The sequence below is a fragment of the Amblyomma maculatum genome, chromosome 1 (genome assembly GCF_055883805.1).
Source record: "Amblyomma maculatum isolate TAMU_Amacu chromosome 1, ASM5588380v1, whole genome shotgun sequence".
NCBI lineage: Eukaryota > Metazoa > Arthropoda > Arachnida > Ixodida > Ixodidae > Amblyomma > Amblyomma maculatum.
In genome coordinates this window covers 71,960,982-71,971,247 of record NC_139344.1, presented here as the reverse complement: position 1 = coordinate 71,971,247, position 10,266 = coordinate 71,960,982, and the positions used below count along the sequence as shown (strand labels likewise).

The following is a 10,266-nucleotide window of genomic DNA, read 5'->3' as shown; positions in this document are numbered from 1 at the left end:
ATTATTTCATTCATTATTCACTAATTCACTGCCCATACACTAATTACTCAGTCCTTCTCTGCCATTAACACACTCATCAATTACTCACTCATCGTTCGCCGTCTAATGCACAAAATCATTCAACCCGTGGGACAGTGAGAAGCAGGCAGAGGCGAACGGTATAAGTGGAACGAAGACGCTGAGTACTGAGTGAGGCAAGCGGCGGCAAAGCGGTGTGCTTTGTCATGAGAGCTACGACGTTGTGAAGATCAAGAGAATGAGAGGCGAATGAGACGGCGATGCGAACAAGGCCTGAGACGCTACCGCGTTCAACTCTCAAAAGATGCAGCTTGAGCACATGCTAGTTTTAAGCTGAAAACCTTTAATGGCTCATGCTCGCGGCCACGATCTCGTCCGTCCGTCTATAATGCTTTAGTTTGATGACGTCATCAGAGGTGTAGTATGTCGTACCTTGAAATAAATGGTGACGTCATCAGTGCTGTAATATGTCGTGCCTTGAAATAAATGATGACGTCATCAGTGGTGTAGTACGTCGCGCCTTGAAATTAATGATGACGACATCAACAGTATAGTATGTAGCACTTTTAAATAAATGGTAACGTCATCAGTGGTGTAGTATGTCGCGCCTTGAAATTAATGATAACGCCATCAATTGCGTAGTATGTCGTACTTTGAAATAAATGATGACGTCATCGTAGTATATCCTGCCTTGACATCAGTGTGACTATGGTGTTACCATATGATGACATCACTAATAGTGACCACGTCACCAAGCGATTCACGCTTATACGAAGGTAACCCCGCCGGGCGTTCGATCCAAGCGTCCGTGCGGCGCCTTTCATTTGGCGCTTTCTCGATCGCCGCACCACACAGCATACAGAAGCAGACGCAGTACAGTGGGCATCAGCGACATTTCAAATTGGTTTACAGAAAAGAAAAGGCATAGTATCTGTCGCAATTCTCCGCGGACCAGTTAACCAAGCCTTACGGAAAAGGAGAAATGTGGGATTGAAAAAATAAATAAAGAGGTGCCGCAATGGAGGGCTTCGGACCACTGCTGAACACATGATTTCGCCTCATAGCACCTTAGTGGCACAAAGTGCCCCTAGAATTTTTGTTTCGTTGGTATGGATTGGATTGACTATTGTGTCCATGCGTGCTTTGGATTGGATGTAGCGTGTCATGTGACGTTGTTCTATTATAACATTTAGACCATTTCACGACCCCCGACAAAACCGGTTTGACTGTGCTCTAAGGAAGGAGAGATCACCTCTTTTCAGTGCTACGAGCATAGGCCAGCGCCCAATTTGGTTGAGCCGTTCACCCCTTTGTGAATAAATGGGTTCGGTTGGCTGTACCTTACCCTAAGAGGCTCGGATGCTTTACAATGGGGGGGAGGGGGGGGTTCACCCCACGCTAAAATGATTTTACGGTACTAAGAATTGACGTTCATTCTGACAAACATGCATGGTCGGAATGGGAGATTTTGTGTCCCTGCCAAACCCATCTATAAGTCAAAGAGCAGGTTGCCAGTAACAAATGTACAGTGGCACGACATGGCAGCAAGAAACAGCATGGGAGTCCTCTAAAATGGTAAATGTGTGCGGTACGGACTACAGTGCTAGCTGCGATTAGGGTACGGTCAATACATAACATACAAATGCGCAGCGGGAAAAAAGAATTACCTTGCATACATATCTACACAGGTGAGTGCCCTAATTTACTGAATGCAATATTCAGCAACAAGTGCCCAGTAATTGAGTCTTCGGCTTATTCCGGCTTTCAGAAATAATATAGCTATCCATCTTGCACTTTTCCTACGATATACAAAGGCAGCGACTTCCCCGCATCTCTTTTTCTGCTTTTTCTTTCCCCTCCAGCACATGGTTTACTTTTTCTACGAGAGTGATGAGCTTGTTGCACCGCGCTATAATTCGGCGTTAGTTCTGGACTTGAAGAGCTCGCCAACTAGCCCAGCTACATACCCCGTTGAAGAGCCAGTCAAAGCGGAACTGAGGTGCCTGTCGTTTGGCAGCTCGTAGCTCGCCATATCCATCTTCACAGTCGAATCCCAGGTTGTGCAGCATGCAGACAAAAACAGGTCTTCTTCCTCGTTGTAGTTCTTGCTCTTGTAGGTGCCATAGGCCATGTGAAAGCTGGTAGAAAGGCGCGTAGTAGCGGCTCATCTTGGCACCTAAGGCACGCTTGATGGATTCCCGCCGCTTGATAAGGCCCTTACCCTTCTCAATCTTCCCCATTAGGTGTTCAATGTCCTACAGCTCGTGACAGCGCTCCCAGAAGACTGCCGCGTACTCCATTACTCCTTTACGCATCTTTCCTTCCACATTTTTGTTAATGCTTTCAATGTCGTCGCGACCATGTTTTTCATTGGCCTTGATGAACTGGTTGAAGTCCTGTCGGGCCCAGTTGGTGCACCTCTTTGTCAAGAGTCTCGCCTTCTCAGCCAGCTACTCCTCAGTGAGTGGCTCTGACTGATCCGCCTTGACTCGTTCGTCCCGCTGGTTACACCTGACATATGATCCAAAGTCAGGATTCATTGAGACCTTGTTTCCTATGGTTTTGAGATAACAGTAGATGTCTTTGTCGAGCAGTTAAAACAGCTTCGGAGGCGAAAATACGGGAAATAGAGTATGATTGACTGCTAATGAGGTTTTGGTGCCTTGAAGATTCGTGTTTCGCCAAAACTCAATCAAGGCCTCACTTAAACCCGCTGCGATTGCATAGTTGGCCTTACGCTCCCGCTTTGGCGGCTTGATCCAATTCAGCTCCCAGCTCTTCTGCTTCTTTGGGTATTCCTCCCCCTCGAACTTGTGACGGACACTTGCGCAGTATCAAGGTTCCGAAGATAACACTCATCGAGTGACTCAAACTTTGTCTTAAGCTCCTCCGTCTTGCGCTTGCCATTTTCCAGAATGGCGTCAATATCATCGTCCGTGATCTCACTCTCCTTGGAGGGACAAAGACTTGGTCGCGGCAGCGCCGGATCACTCTCAGCATTTCCTCCTTGCCCATCTTGGCCTCGGAATACACCAGCTGACCCAAGGACTAAGGCAGTAATAAAAGGCAGTTCAACTTCAGCCCTTTCTACAATTATTTCCTCAACAGAGTTTTCAGTGATTAAACATAATACACGCTCTGGCTTGGCCTGCACAATACGGTATATTCGGTCCATGGCCTGCAAATCGACTTGAGGGTTCCAGTATGAGTCATGCAATACGACCACATCGGCAGTGGTCAGATTGGTATCCAAGCCTACCGCGCGAGTTGAAAGCAGGGAGACAAGCTTGTCACTGTTGGGTTTGCTAAACTCGTTGACGGACAGTGTTCGCTCTTCCTGTGGCATCTGACCATGGACACTGGAGTAGGCGTATCGTCGCCAAAGGCAATAGTCCTCCAAGATATCGAGCATGCGTGTTATTTGTGAGATGATTAGCACACGAGAGCCTTGGGCCTTGTCCAGAATCACCATCCTGCCACAGTTGTAGACTGTGTGGTCCTCCATCGTGTAGGGTGGTACAGGCTCAGCACTATCGAAGAGATATGGATGGTTATACCATTCAAGCAGCTATATAAGAATGTTAAGCAGCCGCATCTTATCCACGTTCCTTGCTCCTTTGAAAACGTCAATATTCTTCTGCAGATACCTGGCGTACCACTCCCGCTGCATCTTAGACACTCACATATTGTCAAGTAGTGGTGACAAGGCCGTAGACACCCAAAGAAGACACGGGCTTGATGGTACTGAAATTTACTCTTTACTGGGCTGACTTGCGCCCGCAAAAGAACTAAGCAACTCGGCGGCGGCGATAGCAACAAACGTGCTCGTCGATCGTCGAACAAAAAATGCCCGACACACTCGTCAACACCAAATTTAAAGGCTGCTCAGAACAATCGAGATAACGTCGCAAACTGCTACTAGTACAACCTGGAACATTGTAGAAACGTACGAAAGTGATACGGAAAGTACGGTTTCGCAACAATATATTTTCGCTTCTTTTATTGGCGGCATCTTCTGCTCCACCTCAGACTTAAGACGACGCATTAGGAACAGCCACAGCGCCTTATGCAGCCGCTTCACTAGGTAGTTGTGACCCAGACAGTCGGTCGTATTGATCCAGGCATCAAAATGCTCAGATGAGTTGAAGACCTCAGCAAGAAAAAAATCCTGAGATGAATTGAAGACCTCAAGAAGAAGAAAGTACACGAGCCCACCACGGCTAGTACAAGTTGTTTTGCAATGGTGTGCCAGTCAAAAGTAGGCAGTTGGTTCTTTTGAGCTATCGGACAATCACAGAAAGCAGCATTTTTCATTTTTTATGCGACCAGCATCTTTGATGACCTAGCAGTACCAGTTCAACTTCTTCAATACAGCTTTTTTACAGGTACCTATTTCATAGAAGGTGACACAAACGTCCCACTTATTAGGCATCAGCATGTCTTGGATGAGAGCCGCCCTGGAATTCTGGTTTCCAGTCAGACAGTGCGTAGAGATGAGCACCGCCTCTGGAACTCTCTTATCCCTTTGGCCAGAGCGGATTTTTGAGCGATGACCATGTGCGGCTCGTTGATGCTGCGGTAGCGCTTGATGTAAACCAGCAGCGACATGGAGTATGGAAGGTGAGATGGAGATAGAGTAAGGGGTGTGAGGAGATGGAGCCAGTGGAGTATGAGGCAGCAGCGGTAGGTGCTGAAGAGGGCGGCGGCGGTAATGTATAGAAAACGTGGAGTCCTTCTAGGCCCAAGCAGTTAAGCCGGATGGTCTTTCGCCGGTTTGCAGAAAGTGTGGAGGCACCAGACACCAGTATGTATTCATGGAAAGCTCACTGCCAGGCTCCCACGGAAGGGCAGGACGACCAGGAGTAGACAGGAAGGGTGGCGGCGGCTGAAGGCCCGAGAAGCTCATGATGGGCGGCCAGGATGCCACGTCGAGGTTCTGATTTAAGTTAACATCCTCGTCGCCAAAATATATTGTATCGTAAATGAGGCAGAAACGAAGCAGTGGAGAGCTCTACTGCCGTTCTGCATTGTCTCTCTACTTCGTCCTCGTTCTCTCAGCGTGCGCGTGAAATCCCACTCCGTCGTTATCACAGTCTGCAGCATCTTTCTCAGACTGATTGCATCAGCAAGCATTCCCTGATACTGTGCTCGTGCAGAGAGATCATTCAGTTGAGGCCACGGTTCTGATAATCTGGATGTTCATCCCCCTGATGTAAGTCGGCGAGGTTTCAAATCGGATCGCGGTGATTTATTTTCGGCTGCTACCTGAAAGCAGCTCCTCATCTTCCTGTTCTTCGGTCATGCTACGTCGCAGAACTCCCATAGTTGACATTTGAGCTTCCTAGTTATTCTTCCAACTCCGGTCGACCTAGTTCGATCATGAGAGGCGAAGTAACTCCTTTCGCCACACTGCTGATTGTCATAATATGTTCGAATGTTTCTGTCTGCTGCGGCAGGTAGTCAACGCGATTGCCTCTGTCCAGATCCAGCTTGCGATAGTATTCTGCCAGCCATCTTTTTTCTTCTTCCTGGCTTTTTGACACAGACCATCCTCGTCCTCTTCTTCACTCAGGGAGGACTCCTGTTCGTATTGTCTGGTCATTCTTCCTCGTCTTCAGCCGTGATTACCGCAAATTCAGGATTTTTTTCAGCATATTTTTGGCGGCGTCATTAGTCTACCAAACGGTCTTCTCGACACTTAAATAGGTCTCATTCGCGGCCAAAAAATAAGCGACACCTCCCAGCGAAGTCGTTGTAGTGTGGACCCCGGACCCCCGAGTAACGTAGTCGAGGCTTGTAGGCCGAAGGGAGAACCATCTGAACTTATTTATTCAACGAGACGCCTCTATATATAGCACAGTCACGTAACACGCTATAAGGAACTAGCGCCACATGGTGTCTTCAACTCCCGGCACGTGGGAGAAAAGATGAAGACGACGCATATGTGGCGCGTGCGGCGAAGTGCCTCACAAGACGGAGTAACACGTAGGAGAGAGATCGGCGGAGCAGCGTTGCAGGAGGACGGTTGGTTAAGAAGCAGCGGCTAATCGCCTGGCCTACAACCCGGGATACCAGACCAGAGAGTGACCATGGAGCTTCTGTGAATCGCGTTCCACCTGTCCTATGACTCGGGTGACCATACCTGGGAGTGTCCGACACCTGTTGGGTTCCTGGAGCACGTAACCAGCACGCACGTTCGGCGTCGTGCTGGGTGCGTTCGACAGATGCACCTAAAAATCGGACGTCCCTGCCGCGTGACGGCAACCTGAAGCCTCTCGCCTCAGCAGAACGTATTCCGCCGCAAAGCCATTTGCTGATCGAACCCAAGCGCCTGTGGACACCAGGCATTCCAAGCACTCCGAGCCTACTCAACAGGGAGCGTCCGCATGGACATCATTAGCGTCCGGTGACTGTTATTAGTTTGTATTTGTCTTCGTCTTGTCTGTTAAGCTTGTTATTTCTTATTATTTTGGTCTAGTCTAATGTGTCTGTATACAAAGATATGTTCTCAGTTTGACTGGTCTGGTTATGTGTTTGTTTAATCCCATTGAATCAACACTTTCATTTGTGGGTTCCCAAGAACCTCCTCACAATTTTGGCATCCAGAGCAGGCCCAGGCTGGTCTCTAGGCTAGATGAAGATAATATTTTGAGGGTAATATGGGCGCTTTGGAGTTGGTCGCCTTGGGTGAGCGCATGGGATTGAATGATGCGGAGTTGCGAGCGTGGGAGCATGAAGAGCTTCGGAAGGCGTAGGAAGAGAGAATCGCTGAGCGCGAAGCTGCGAAGGAGAGACGAGTTAGAGGCACGAACAACGAAGCAGAAATTGGAGTTAGAGGCACGAGCTACGAAGGCGAAATTGAAGTGAGGCTAATGGAAAGTGGCGCAATTCCTTTACCTTACCAGTAGGTAGAACGCAGTGCCATTCAGGCCCCCTCCATAAACTCCCATAAGCTTATGCCGCCGTTTAACGAAAGTCGTGATGATTTAGATGCCTATTAGAAAAGGTTTGAATATGTGGCCACAGGACAGGTTTGGCCAAGAGAAAACTGTGCCACAGCGTTGAGCTTATGCCTCGGGGGGGGGGGGGGGGGGGAAGCCCTGAAGGTATTTGGTCGGCTCTCGCCTGAGAGCCGACTTGACTATGACAAAGCTAAGTATGCTGCACCGATTTCGGTTTAGTGCTAAGGGTTATCGCGAGCAATTTCACCAAAGCAAGCCCCAGGATAGCGAAACAGTGTCGCAATACGCTTCTGGGCTTTTCAACTTCTTTGACCGCTGTGTCGAAATACGGGGACCGGTCCGCACATTTTAGAATGTTCGTGACTTGATGGTGGATGACCAGTTCATAAACAACTGCCAATGCCGTCTTGCTGTGTTTTTACGTGAACGAGATTGTAAGATGGTTGACAAACTGACGGACGCGGCCGATCACTGCATCGAGGCACAGCGGTAGAGTAATCTGCTGGTTTCCTAAAAGAAATCAGAGCAAGATGAAGTAAGACTCAAAACCTATGCTCCTTGCTCACAGTCACAGGTTCGATGCTTCGTTTGCGAGAAGACTGGGCATAGAGCCGCAGATTGCCATATGAAAATAGATCAACCTTACTGTACACTCTGCGGTAGGTCAGGACATGATGCACAGTCATGCACGCGTAAGAGTCCAGGGGATTGCGCTGGGTCTACCTGTTGCCCGACTCCTTTCAGTTCTTCCCCCACCACACCTCAAGGGATAACGTACACAGAATGCCAGCTGGAAAAGGTTGTCCAGACTTCGACCCCTGTGGGTGCCGGAATACCCGTGATGCATGGTGAGGTGTTCGGACAGCCACCTTACGTTTTGCACGACGCCGGCAGCAATAGCATTGCGGTGCGTCAGGCTCTCATACCTGCGAAGGCGCTTACAGGGAAAAAGGTAATGTTGTCCTTGGCGGATGGAACTAGCATTGAAGTTCCAGAGGTGGAGGTACTGATCTTCTCACCATACTTATCGGGCAAGGCCATTGCACGATGCCCACCCACTCCCATTTACGATGCCATAATTGGCAATGTTTCGGGTACAAAGGCTTCATTTTTAGTTGGTGCACCAGTTTCTATGGAACAGGAGACTTCCCCTGCTACGGTAGTAGTAGTTGATGTTCGTTTCTATACTGTAGCAGCGAGCGTTTTGGAGGGCCGCAAAGATCTCGCCCACAACGCGCTCAATATGTCGCTTTCGTTGTTACGTCTGAGCAGAAGGATTGCACCTTAGAGGGGTGTCGGAGAAAGGAAAACCATGTTTTGGCAAGAGGCAGACCGCCCATTCTTTTCGTCTTAAGGACGGGGTTCTTTTCCGGTGATACCAAATGTGTCCCAACCGAATAGTTAAACAGTTAGTGGTAGCGCAGTGCTTGTAGTCTAGAGTCCTCATGCTGGCGCATGAGAGTTCACCATCAGGCCGTAAGGGGAACCGGAGAACTAGCGCTAAGGTGCTCAGTGAGTTGTATTGGCCCGGGGTACAGGCCCACGTTAAAAGGTTCTTCAGATCATGTGACACGTGCCAGCGTGCCGTGCCGAAGAGGAATGCCGGACTCAATAGCGAGCGAGGTGTATCGTTGAATGAGTTTCCGGGCATTGATGTCAGCGAGGCAGGGATGATGGTTGCTTCTCGTGAGGGTTCCAGTGAGAGAGGCAAGGCATGCCGCATTGCTGTAATGCAGAGGGACATATTCAAGGCTACGGCGGTCACTGTCTCTAGCCCAAGTTGGCACCTTCTAGTTTTACTGGATACCGGGCCGATGTACCGCTCTTTTATAAGTAGCAATGCCAAGACTAGCAACAAGTCAACACAGTGAGGTACAATAGCCTTTCCGCAGGTGACTTTGTGTTCGAAGTCAAGAAAGCGCATAGATGAAATGCAGGGTCGTCTACATGACGCAGTGACTGAAAATGACTGTCTCAGGATGAGCAGTTGTATAGGCAAGGTATGTTTCCATGTACGTTTCTCGTGGTGTGAGGGAATGTTTGCTCTTAGTATAATTAAGACAGTGTGTTCTGTTGAAAGAGATAGTGTGTTTCTGCCTATGGGGATTTCGGGAAGTAGATTAATCATGTTTCAGGGTTGGTGTCGCTCCTTACTGCATGCAAGAGGGTATGATTGTAGAGCCAGTGCTGAACAGTTACAGATCGGAAGTTTTCGCTTGATTCGATGTGTATCCTCCGCGTTCGTTTATTTAATTTTTTTTCAAGGAACTTTATTGACAAAACCAAATAAAATGTACAAACACTGTTTGGACCGATAGCTCAGTAGGCTAGTGGTCGGTCCAAATACAAATATTACTCTTAGGTTCAGCCATAGAGGATCAATGATTGAAAAGAACAATAATGATATAAACGCAACATTACTGCTACAGTTGCGTACATAGGCAAGAATACAGCAAACTGCAAGTAAAATAAAATACCCGCATAATTATGAGTACCAAATAAAATTGGATTTTTCCTGTGTTTTCATCTTCGTATGACTACCGCATTCTCAAAACAGTGTGGGTAGATGACGTGGACTTTGGAAGCATTCTCTTCTACTTAGTGTTTTGTGTGGAACTCCTGTGTGGAATACAGTGATCGGAACGCTGGTGACCATCTAGGGGGTGATGTGCGTGGTGTGCTGTGCGTTATGCGGACGAATAATCGAGAACATCATGTGCCACGCTCCTTGGGCTGAGTTTTCTCGGCTCTAAAAAACACTTGCAAGAGCTAGGGGTCATTTGTAAGGAGCTAGCGCCACATGGTCTCCAACTCCCGGCACGAGGGAGAAGAGATGAAGACGACGCAAGTATGTGGCGCGTTCGGGGAGGTGCCACCCAAGACGGAGTGATACGTAGGAGGGAGATCGGCGGAGCAGCGTTGCAGGAGGACGAGTGGTCAAGGAGCAGCGGCTGATCGCCTGGCCTATGACCCGGAATACCAGACCTGTGAGTGGCCACGGCATTCCTGCGAATCGCGTTCCAGCTGTCATATGACCCGGATGACCATACCTGGGAGTGTTCGACACCTGTTGTGCTCCTGGAGCACGTAGCTAGCACGTACCCCTGCGGACAAAAGTAAACGGAGCACACTTTTTTCTTCTATTATTTTTCACGCGTTGAATAACTGAAATTTGCAATCGTGGTATGTGTGATCTGGTTCTAAACGCCAGGGCCTTTTCACTAGGACAAATATTGTTTTCTTATCTCTAGTGGAGAAGGCATGATTTTAATTTGAGCGAAAAAGC

The 10,266-nt window shown here is 48.5% G+C and overlaps 1 pseudogene; it reads right to left on the bottom strand.

Annotated features, from left to right (window-relative positions):
* Nucleotides 1-1,817: 1,817 nt before the first annotated feature.
* On the bottom strand, nucleotides 1,818-5,661 carry LOC146202774 (SWI/SNF-related matrix-associated actin-dependent regulator of chromatin subfamily A member 1-like; annotated as a pseudogene).
* Between the last annotated feature and the right edge of the window lie 4,605 nt (nucleotides 5,662-10,266).